The 12,261-nt window shown below is 42.9% G+C and overlaps 1 protein-coding gene across 3 annotated transcripts in view; it reads right to left on the bottom strand.

The window, feature by feature from the left end:
* Positions 1–12,261, bottom strand: part of LOC135201900 (gamma-tubulin complex component 6-like) — a 172,567-nt gene that overhangs the window by 26,944 nt on the left and 133,362 nt on the right. The window lies entirely within an intron of this gene.

The raw sequence follows: 12,261 nt of genomic DNA on the forward strand, positions 1-12,261 counted from the left end.
CCACTAAACTGGAGAAGTCACCCAGAGCGGACGAAGGAACCTTTACTCCCACGTCCTCCTTGGTTTCATACCAAATTCCTCCTTTCCCGGCGAGTCTAGAGGGAGGAAGGGCGAAAGTGGTCTTGCCCTGATCCTTCCTTCGAGACATAAAATCTTGAAGTTTCTTGAAAGCCCTCTTGGTCGACAGCGATGTCTTCATTTCGACGAACTCAGGGGTCTTAACGGTCTTGGAAGACGAAAGTTGAGAGGGAGGAGACCTAGGGGCTGCCGGCTGGAACTTCTCCCCGAAGGATGAACGTAACAGCCTGACAAGAACCTTATAGTCCGAGACAGCTGAAGCTACCGGAGGTTCTTCTTCGACGGAACTCCCTGGACTACTAAGTTCCCCTTCCTCCCTAAGAGGAACTGGAGAACGTCCATCAGGAGAGGGCGTACGTCCAGCAGTCTCAAGCCTGAACAAAGACTTCCGTTGATTGGAAGTACCCGCTACAGGTACGGAATCGCCCTTACGACTATCCTTAGAAGGACGGACATCCTGCGAAAGAGGAGCGTCCTTAGAAGCAACGGGAACTGTCTTAACAGAAACGTCCCTACGAGAGGAAGCGCGAGCTTCCTGACGAGAGGCGCCAAAAGCGTCCTGCTTAGCCAAGCAAGCGTCCTGCTGAGCGTCCTCAAAAGCGTCCTGCCTCGTTCGAAAAGCGTCCTGCTTCGAACGGCGAGCGTCCTGACGAGCGTCCTCAAAGGCGTCCTGTCGAGAACGCAAAGCGTCCTGCTTCGAACGCCGAGCGTCCTGCCGAGCGTCCTCAACTGCGCCCTGCCGAGAGCGCAAAGCGTCCTGCTTCGAACACCGAGCGTCCTGGCGAGCGTCCTCTACTGAGAGAGCGAAAGATCTACTCGGAGAACGAGAACGGTGACGATCCGGAGGTGGAGAGAGAGACGAACGAGACGAGAGAGAATGAGACTGCTTCGTCCTCTTGACGGGCAGCTTAACGTCCTTTCTACGCTTAGGCTCGACTGCTGCTGGGCGAGGTCCTCTGAGCCATAAGCGACGTAATCTGGTCCTGAAGGGACACTAGGATATCCTTCGTAGGTGACGAAGGAGCAGAAGAAGGGGCAGGACTGACCCTGCGAGAAGGCGAGGGGCGAGGGGACGCCTCCTTCCTTCTAGCAGGTACAGCTATCTGCCTCTCAGGTGAACACGCCTGTGAGTGGAAACCAACGTCCTCGTCGGTAGAAACCCTACCTCTCTTCTGAGGAGGAAAGGCGTCATACGCATCCTCTGACGAAAGCGGAGACATAGGACGTGAAGCGTCCTCAAAGCGAAAAGTCCTTTTCAACGGACGCGAGTCTCTCCGAGCGCTCCTTAAACCCCTTGCGCGGAGGGAGGACTTCGGAGGACGAAAAGCAATCCTTCAGGACACGCGCTCGTGCGCGCTCCTTGGCAGCCTGGGATTTAGCAACAAGGCCTGCCGAAGGGACGCCAGATCGGTGGGGAGCCCCCGTAACCCTCTTGCGGCTTTCGACATACCCACTCCCTGAGTCCTGGGAGTCCGATAGAGGTCTAGGCCTAGAGGCATTATGGGGCCGATCTGACGCCCCCTCCACAACACTAGGGCACTAACACAAACTTTCACAGGGCCAGTTTCTAGGGCCAAAACTTTCGATTCAAGAGCGCGAATAGACTCAAGAATCAGAGAAAGGGTGTTACCTTCTCCAGACACAGCACTGGGGCCCGAAGGCAACAAAACAGGATTAGGTTGAGCAAAATCTACTGGTGTTAGAGGAGGAGAAATGTTACATTCCTTACCTTTCGTAGAACTGCTCTTAGAGGAAGACCTCCTGACTCTATCGCGCTCCAATTTACGTCGATAGGTCTCATACATCTTCCATTTATCATCATCCAAATCCTTGCATTCATTGCACCGATCATTAACCAAGCAAACATGCCCCCTGCAATCCATACAAACTGTGTGAGGATCAACTGAAGGTTTAAGAAGCCTCACCTTACATTCACTCCTCACACACACTCTGAAACTTCCAGTACTTGATCCCGACATCATGTACACAGAAAAGCCAATCCAAAATCAAAAACCAATCCACTATTACGCGTGCCAATCCAACAATCCAGAAGTCGATACCAAAAGTCAATCCAGATAATTTAAAGCGAGATAAATAAAAAATCCTAGACGGAGGTACTGTAAACAGTTGTTTCCAGCACCGGCGACAGAAAAAATATGAACAGAAAATGGGAATGGTTCCTGATATCCGCCTCCCAGCGGCGGGAATGGGTACTACCACCTGGCCGCCCCACTACGTGTGCCGCGAGTTTTGAAATTCTGTCGGACGTCAGAAATACAGCTATATATATATCTGACAGGTAAGTTTCATGAACAAAACTGTCTTTAGAGTCAGATCCCTGTCTGATGCATCGGCTCAAATGGAGCTTGAGGGAGACTACATGCAGTGGTTATCGGGCGGGGGTTTCGTTCCCGGGGGTGTGCTGATAAGCGAAAATTGCCATTAACCGAAATTCACTGATTTAGGGCACCATAATGGTGCTTATGGCATGCCATAAGAACCCTTATGGCGCCGACAACTGGAACTTGCCCCGTTATGGCGTCATAAATTGCCGATTTTATGGTGCTAAACAAGCACCATAAAACCGGATCGCTGATAACCGGGGACTGCCTATACTCAAGACCAAAGCAAGATCCTATGTTGGAGGCTTGAATTATCTTGATGAACAGGATTACTCAAAACTCCTAAACATCAAGATTCCCCAGGATGAAGAGATGTCCATGCCTTTCAGGCGTAGGACCAACCCCAAAGCAGCTCTATAGCCTTTGACAGCAGAGATGGATAGATCTTTCTTGCTTCTGAGAAAGATCACAAAATCTGCTATTCGTTGAACAGAAGTTGAGAGAGGAGAGAAACCCTGTTGATGACACCAATCACAACAGACGGCCACTTACCCAGGTAAACTGCTGACAAAGACCTTTTGAGGTATCCAAACATCTGGCCTGCTGCCTTGCGAGAAAAGCCTCTCGCCCGGAGGAGATATGTGACAGTCTCCAGCCGTGAAGTTAGGCACCCTACTGACTGGTGAAATCTCTCCACATGAGGTTGGCAGAGAAGGTTGTGCCATGGGGAAATTTCTCTCGGAACTGCTGACAGAAGAGACAGAAGGTCTGGGAACCACTACGCCTGGGGCCACAGAGTTGCCCCTAAGGTCATCCTGAGATCCCTGGAACCCATTACTTTGTTCAGGACCTGACAGATCAAGCAGAATGGAGAGGTATTAACCTGGAGATTGTCCCAAGGGTACTGAAGTGTCCTCCGCCAAGGCAAAAGGATCTGGGACCACTGAGATGTAGTTCCAGCTTCCTCTTGTAGTGATTGGCAAAAAGGTCTAACATGGCTCTTCCCACATGTAAAACAGCCTTTCTGCTATGTCCTGACGCAGAGACCACTCCGTACCCAGGACTTGACTCCGACAACTTACTTTTTGTCAGCCACTACATTCCTTCTGCCGCAATGTATCTGGCCATGAGCTCCACAAAGTTGTCGATCGCCCAATTGTGCATCTCAAATATCAATGAGTGGAGCTGGTGACACCCCTCCCTCAACCTGCTTGTTCACATTGGCCACCACAGTGGTGTTGTCCAACATCAGAATGACTGAGTTACCTCCCACTCTCTCAGAACTCCCTCAGACCCAGGAGAACTGCTTTCAATTCCAATACGTTGATGTGAAGCAGCTTGTCCTCTGCACTCCATACACCCGAGACAAGAGCTCTTCGAGATGAGCGCCCCAACCTTGGGTGAGCTGATGGAACCTCCTTCAGAATGACACCTGGCCACCACAGACAACCACAAGTCCACCCACGACACAGTCTGGAGGGCAGAAGAAGCAGTTGACTCCAAAGTCGAAGCCTCTTGAAAGGTCAACAAATGACCCTTGGTCAACAAAGGACCCTCAGCCCTCACTATGGAGTGATATGGTAGTTACATTTGACAATGTCTTCGAGGGTTGCATGAGAGAGAGAGAGAGAGAGAGAGAGAGAGAGAGAGAGAGAGAGAGAGAGAGAGAGAGAGAGAGAGAGAGATTGTTGGGTTGTTTGTAGTTGTCGGGAATAACTGAGAGAATGAATATTTTCGTATGTTTGATATGTCGTGTTTCATGTTTGGTGTTGCTGTATGATAGAATGTAAGTGCGTATGTAATTTTCTGAAGAGTGTTAGTGAGCAAGCTATTGAGAGAGAGAGAGAAAGAGCTTAATTGGTGGATGGGTCGTTAGCGTATAGACTACTTGTTGGTGGGTGGTTGGGTTTGTGCGCGGATTTGGTCGCCAGGGCAGGCGGTAAGCAGTCTCTGACCACAGTCTGTGATGGACAGTCGGTTACATTGGGTGTTTTCTGAAGTTGTTTTGATTTGCTGGTGATATTGTATTTTATCAGTTTGTTGTGCTTGTGCATTGGAAGATTGTTGAGCTTGTGAGTTCCTGTGGTGTTGTATGCAAGTTGTTGTAGGTGTGAGTTGTTGAGTGTTGTTTTGGCGAGTAGTTGGGGTTTCTAGATGTTGTTTGTAAGTGGTTGTTGTTGTTGTTAGTATTTGTCTGCACAGTGATTTGTCATGTTGTTGAGTTGTTTTGTGATTGTAGTATTTGTTAGATTGCTTTGTGTTGTGATTTCCGGCGGCTGTTGCGTCTCAGCGGCTGTACCCAGCGGACAGCACAGATTCTCGCATTGAAGACAGTCATAACTTGTGAGTACAAGCGTGTGAAATTCGTGTCAGTAATTTTCGTTGAAGCAACTGTTTTGTTGAATAAACGTAATGTAAAGGGGAAAGTGTGGCCGAGGATCTTATTGAGCGCCGGTATGATTCGCGTAGCTGTGGGAACCTTTGCTTGCTATTTATTAGCTTTGATACCACCACAGAAATTTCTGCCTCCCAACAGGGACTGCTAGAGTGGCAGAGACGGGAGGGTTGGTGCAACGTGTGTATGAATGGTAGGAAAAGTTAGGATGGACAGATTGAGTGAGGTAGATAGGTTTAAAGGAGCTGAGGTTGGCGAGGGAAGTTGGGAGAGCAATGGAAGTGGAGAATGAAAGGCTGAGGCTTGAGTGTGAGAAATATAAGAGGGAGTTAGAAGAGTTTAGAGGAATGATGAGGAGTGTGGAAGGAATGAAAGAGGAAGTGAAAGGAGCTGAAGAGAGAATGGTTGAAAAAATTGACAAAAAGTTCAGTGTGATGATGAATAATGTACAAGAGAAGATGAAGATGATGAAAAGGTTTTTTGGAGAGGGAGCGGTCGGAAGGGAGCATCCTGGTTCTTGTGATGGGCCAGGAGCGATTATGAAAGTGAAAGAATAAGTGGATGAAAGTGTGAGTGAGGAAAGTGATATGGTTGTGGTAAATGAGGAGAAGAAAGAGAAGGTACAGAATAGGGATAGATCAGAGCAGAAGGGTAAGAAGGAAGTTGAGAGTAAAGAAAGGGCTATAGGGCTAAAGGATTGTCTGCAAGATAAGAAGAGAACAAATGAAGATGAGAAAAAAGATTAGTAAGGATGGTGAGCAAGATAAAAAGAGAATGAATGAAGATGAGAATAGAGTTGAGAGTAAGGTACAGGATGAGAGTGATTTAGATAGTGGGAGGTGGGAATTAGTAGGTAGGAAGAAGGGTAAGAAAGGTATAACTAACAGAATGGATGTGAGTATGGAAGTAGATTTGTATATTCAGAAGAGGGTAAGAAAGGTCAGAATGGAAGTAGTGAGAGTGAGAGTGAGCCGGAAGTGCGAAAGGTGGTGTAATGAGAGAGGTACCCCGATGTGAAAAGTATGAGGAATATGGTAGTAGGGATGTAGGGGACTTTTTTAGAGTATGAGAAGTATTGCGTGACTAGTATGGTGATAAGAAGAGAGTTTGGGCGAGAGAGTTAGGTAGCTTTTTGATGGATTTTTGTTGAGTATGTATGGGGTAATGATGAGTGTAGTAGGGAATGTGCTGTATGAGAGTGTGAAGGCCAGGATTGTGGGACAGGCAGAGGATAGAGTAGCATTAGATATAGGAGAAAGCATGATTTAGAAGAGGCAAGAATGAATGTTGGTGAGTCATTGTCAATGTATGTGTGCAGGTTAGAAAAGTTAGCTAGGAAAAAGTTTGGAGAAGAGGGAATAAATTAGTGTAAGGAGTTAGTTAGCAACCGTGCCTGCGAATGTGTATGAATTCATAAATTTGAAGTGTAAAGAGAAAATGAGATGGACGAGTGAAAGGTTGGCTTGGTATGATATTCTAGAGATAGTGGGAGACTATGGGCTAGATAGGTGTATGGAAGAGAGTAGAAGTGTTAGCATTAGGGCCGAAGTAAATGAGAGTGTACCTGAATTTAAGTTAGAGAGAGGCAGTTTTGGAAGAGCCGAGGCAAATGGCAGAGCGAGCAGTTGATAGGAGTGTGAGAGTAAGTAACTTATGTAGTTAAACCGAAGAGAGATCGGAGTGCAAGCGTTAGAAGAGTAAGATTTCTTAGTCGTGAAGAAGAGCAACAGTGTTACAGATGTGATAAGCCAGGACACAACAAGAATGAGTGTCGGTGGGCGTTAGGAGCATGCTTCGGGTGAAGGCAAACAGGCCATTCAGTGAGTGAGTGTAAGAAAGATAGGGATATTAAAAGTTACAGGTGTGGAAAGGTAGGGCACATAGCGAGTGGATGTCGGGGTACCTGTGTGAATGTGATTTGTGGTAATTGCAGGAAGAATGGACATTATGCAAGGATGTGTAGAGAGCAATGAGAGAAATGTGTCGAATGTTGAATGGATGGTCATGTAGCGAGTGTGTGTAGGCAGACAAGGATGAGTCAGGCAGGGAATTCAGGAAACTAGGTGTTAAGGGGATTCACTTGGGTGGGTCCTCTAGTGTGCGGATAAGTGAGTGGTTGAAAGGGAATAAGTATGAGCCGAGCATCAGTGAGCAAATGGATTTGGGAGATCAGCAATTAGTTTTGGTTGAGTATGGAAGAAAGTAAAAGAAGGTAAAGAAAGGGAATGAAAGGAAGAAGCATGAACTGCATGATAAGGGTGTTAGTGTTAGTCTACAAACGGTTGATAAGATGTGTAATACGGATGACTTTGAGGGAATGAATGATACTTGTAGTGTGTGTGGGTTTGAATTGACAGGGATAAGTGAGATTTCAGTGGGAAGGTAACAGAGTAGTAAGGACGTAGTTGATAGTATGGATGAATCTTTGCATGAGTTTGACAGACGTATGGGTGAACTGAGTGGTTTGGTAGCAGAAATAAGGGAGATATTGGGACCAGAGCTAGCTGTAGAGAATGAGATTTGGGACGATAGTAGTGAGGGAGATAATGAGAATCTGAATGAAAGTGGTTTACGAAAAGTGAATGGCGATGTAACTGAGTTTGTATGAGGGTCCTTAAGCAAGATCTGGGGGGGCCTGGATCCGAGGATCCTTGGGTGTTGGGAAAGGCGATTTAGTGAGGGTGTTGTGAGTGTAAGGAGACGTTAAATGTAACGGGGGGAGGTAATACAGAGGAATGATATGGTAGTTACATTTGACAACATCTTCGATGGAGAGAGGTTGTGTGAGAGAGAGAGAGAGAGAGAGAGAGAGAGAGAGAGGAGAGAGAGAGTCGTTGGGTTTGTAGTTGTCGGGAATAATTGAGAGTTTAAATGTTTTCCTATGTTTGATATGACATGTTTCAGGTTTGGTGTTGCTGTATGATAGTATGTAAGTGCGTATGTGTTTTTCTGAAGAGTGTGAGTGAACGAGCTATCGAGAGAGAGAGAGAAAGAGCGTAATTGGTTGGCGGGTGGTAGGGTTCATGAGCCGATTTGGTCACTGGGGCAGGCGGTAGGCAGTCTATGATCAGAGTCTGTGATGGACAGTCAGTTTTCCCAAATAGCGGCCTTGGCATTGGATGGTCAGTTATATTGTGCATTTTCTGGGGTTGTACGTTTAATACGTCCAATCGGCGTTAAAGGATTAATCTACCTTTGCTTGCTCTTCCTGATATTTTTAGCTCCATGATGTTTTCGGCAATTTCTTCTATCCCTTTCTGTCCCTTTATTATCATGTAGTGTTCTCTTCTCCTTTCTAGACTATAATTTTAAAAATTGTAGTCTTTCCCAGTAGTCAAGATCCTAAACTTCTTCTATTCTAGCTGTAAAGGACCTTTGTACTCTCTATTTTTGCAATATCCTTTTGGTAGTGAGGGTACCATATCATACTGCAATATTCAAGTGGACTACATGCATATGTTTTATAAAGCATAATCATGTGTTCATCTTTTCTTGTTTTGAAGTGCAGTAACAACATTCCCATTTTTGCTTTACACTTTGCCAATAGTATTTCTATTTGATCATTGCATAACATGTTCCTAATCATCATCACACCAAGGTCTTTAACTGCTTCTTTATTTGTGATTGTTTCGTTATTACGTCCCCTATATGCATATAGCATTCCTTCTTTATCTCCATAATTTATTGATTCAAATTTATCAGAGTTAAATACCATCCTATTTACCTCAGCCCATTTATATATTTTGTTTAGGTCTCTTTGTAGCGAGTTCCTATCTTCATCACGAGTAATTTCTCTAATTATTCTTGTGTCATCGGCAAAACTGCTCACTACCAAGTCCTTAACATTACAGTCTATGGCTGCAATCATAATAACAAATAGCAATGCAGCTAACACTGTACCTTGTGGCACACCGGATATTACCTTAGCTTCATCCCATTTCTCATTGTTTGCAATCACTATTTGTTTTATGTTTTGTAAAAATTCAAATCTTTTATCCATCTTCCTACTTTGTCCACTACATCATGTTTTCTAATTTTCTTTGCTAATATATATTATAGTCTACCTAATCAAAAGCTTTTGCAAAGTCTAGGTAAACCACATCTGTTTCTTTTCTAATTATCTATTTTTATATATGTTCTCATGGTGAACTAACAGTTGGGTTTGTGTACTTTTTCCAGGTACAAAACCATGTTGCCCTATATTTTTCATTAAATATTTCATAATATTTTTCTTCATTACCCTTTCATAATATGTGATGTTAGACTCAGAGGCCTATAATTACTTGCCTCTAGTCTTGATCCCCTTTTGAAAGTAGTGGTAATATATGCTAATTTATGCTCATCATAAATCTTGCCTGTATCTACACTTTGCCTTAATAATATTGCAAGTGGCCTTGCAATAGAATAAACTACTTTCTTTAACAAAATGGCAGGGACACTATCTGGTCCAGCTGCTGATCCATTTTTAATTTCATTAATAACCTGCACAATATCAGTTTCATTAATATCTATGTCCAATAAATATTCACTATTTTCATCTCTTATTTCTGTATCCTTATCTTCATTATCAATTCTAGGGGTAAATTCTCTCTTATATCTTTCTGTTAATATATTGCATATTTCCTTTTTTTCATTCGTTAATCTCCCTTCATTTTTAGAGGGTCTATTTCTGCTCTTCTTTTATTCATCTCCTTTTGCATATGATTACAATAGTTTGGGATTTTGCTTGATATTTTCTAGGGTCTTTTCTTCTAAGTCCCATTTTTTATTTTCTTTTGATTGTATAATCTTTTGTTCTGCATTTTCTATCTTACTTATTAGTTCCATCACTTTCCATGCAATTTTTTACAAGACCTTTTTTCCACTTTCTGATTTTCTGGAAGAAGATCCTTCTGTCTTTTGGTATGCATGACTGATGTTTACTTTTCTTCTTCGGTATATACTTATCCATTACTTCCTCTAATATTTTATATGATATACCTGTATTTACCTGTATATCATCACTTACAAATATGTTTTCCCAATCTTTGTTTAATTCTTTGTTTATTTCTGACCATTTTATATTCTTACTATAGAAATTGTATTTTCCATATCCTTCCCATTTTTCATCTCTTGCTTATCTCTGTTTTCACTTGCTTAGGAACAGACTGTTAATTCTATTACATTATTGTCTGAAATACTCGTATTATGTACTATCATTTCTTTAACATAATCACCTCATTCACAAATACTAGGTCTAAAGTATTATCCTTTCTTGTTGGTAAGTGATTTATTTCTTGAATGTTGCATTCTAGTAGCATATCTAATAGCTTTTCGAATTGCTTCTTATCTTCTGCACTACTATTGCTCTCTTTTTTATATGTATAAATACAACCACAATCTCCTGTTTGTTCTTTCCAATCTACGAAAAGAAAGTTAAAGTCTCCAGATAGGAGTATATTTCAGTCTTTGCGATTTCTACATATATCATCCAATTTTTCTATTACTGTGTCAAACTCTTTAGTATTAGGGGTCTATAGATTACAATCTTCACTAATTTTTCAGATTCAAAATCTACTGCTATTAATTCACATTCTGAGTTACTATATTTCTCATATATTTTTCCTTGATTTATGTCTCCCCCATATATTGCCATTCCCCCTTGATTCCTATTTTTTCTATCTGATCTATAAGTTTGGAACCTCTTTATCTGATCATCATTACCAGTCTCTTGGGAATACCAGGTTTCACTTCTATTCATTATATCTATTTTTTCAGTGTGCATTAGTTCTTCTTGGAAACTCTATTTTTCTTTTTAAGTTACTTGTAACTAAACCCTGAGCATTCATCACTATGATGGTTTGTGTGTTATTCCCATCATTTAATATGGGTAATAATAAGGATTTTCCCATGTCTCTTTCCTGTTCTGGTATGTTGATTGTTTCTTCATTTCCAGAAATTCTGACATTAAAAATCCAACTTTTCCAATACATTTGATCTTCCGTCTTCATATTTATTAATTTTGTGTATAAATCTGCATTTATCTCCGTATCTGCACCATCCCCTGGCATCGTATATAAAGTGCTTGTGCCTTGCACTGTATCTGAGTGCTGTTGCTCGAATTCTCGATGCTGACATTTCATAACGCAGTGGTGGCTTGTTTTTTCCTTCAGCTCATGTACTTTGTTCTTTTCTTTATTTGCTTCATTTTTATGTTTTTTATTATTCATTTGATTTTGATTCATGACTACAGGGTGCATATATCTACATTTTTTTTTTTAACTTACATCCTTTTCATTCAGAGGGAGTGATATCACTGCAGCTGACATCATAGGCAGGGAGGCTAATGGGAGTGACATCACAGTATTCGGACTGGCAGCCCGAGTCCATGGCCTCACTGGCGGCAAGATGTCGATGGCGTCCTGCTAGGTGGCAGCACACGCGAGCCAAAGTAGTGGAGACCAGGATAAGGGGGGACAGCCAGGAGAGCCGAAGTGGGAAGGCAAGCAATAGGCAATAGGCCCCCCAAGGAGGGGGTACCCCGCAGGTCTAGGGATGCCCACACAGTCGCCATCTTGTGCGAATCTGTATCCGACACGAAAGAGCAAGATGGAGTAGCCTCCTCTCTCCCGGGAGGGAGATTACCTTCTGCTAGACAGGGGGCAATGTTATACATAAAATCACCCTGCACAACTGCCAATACTTCCAAAGACGAATCAATGGAAGAAAAGGAAGGTGACTGGGCGTCAGCTGAAGATGAAGCATTAGGAAAAAATCTGGAAGAAGGGGAAGCAAAAATTGAAATGGCACCTACTGCAAGTGGAATAGGGGTCAGTCAAAGAGGAAACCAAAAACCTCAAACAAGGAAATCCTTGGTCTCCTGGACACGCATGTTGATGGGCCCTAGACTTATTGGCTGAATCCATAGTAACACACAGCAGGCACATACACTCCAAAGCACAAAGAAATCATGGGCTAAACAAAGAAACTGGCTTGGGAAGGAGGAGCACAAATGCGACCATGGGGTTCCAAGTGTGGTCAGTGACCAGCCTCCATCTCGTATACACGAGTTGCCAGATGTCACAGATTCCTTGCATTACAATCTTTGATTGTTTTTAACAAGTTTCCAGCTGGCACTAGAAGATTATCCTATTGTTAAGACCGAAGGTTTGTTCTGCGTATGAACAATAAAGCACATTAACATTTTATCAAACTGCAATGTGCCTTTCATTTGTTAAGTCTAAAGAGAAAAAATTTTTCAATACTGTGTGATATGCAAACAATATGGATGCTGGTGAAATATCAACTGGCTTCCTCATCCAGTATGTAAATTCAAAGTCGTATTTTATGCCTAAATCATAAAATGAAATCCTTCTTCAGATTAATTTTTCTTGAAGAGAGGTCACCTTATATGCAGTGCGCAAATATTTGTATGTTCTCAGCTTAACAGATGATTTAATTCTTCAA

The sequence above is a fragment of the Macrobrachium nipponense genome, chromosome 23 (genome assembly GCF_015104395.2).
Source record: "Macrobrachium nipponense isolate FS-2020 chromosome 23, ASM1510439v2, whole genome shotgun sequence".
Classification (NCBI taxonomy): Eukaryota; Metazoa; Arthropoda; class Malacostraca; order Decapoda; family Palaemonidae; genus Macrobrachium; species Macrobrachium nipponense.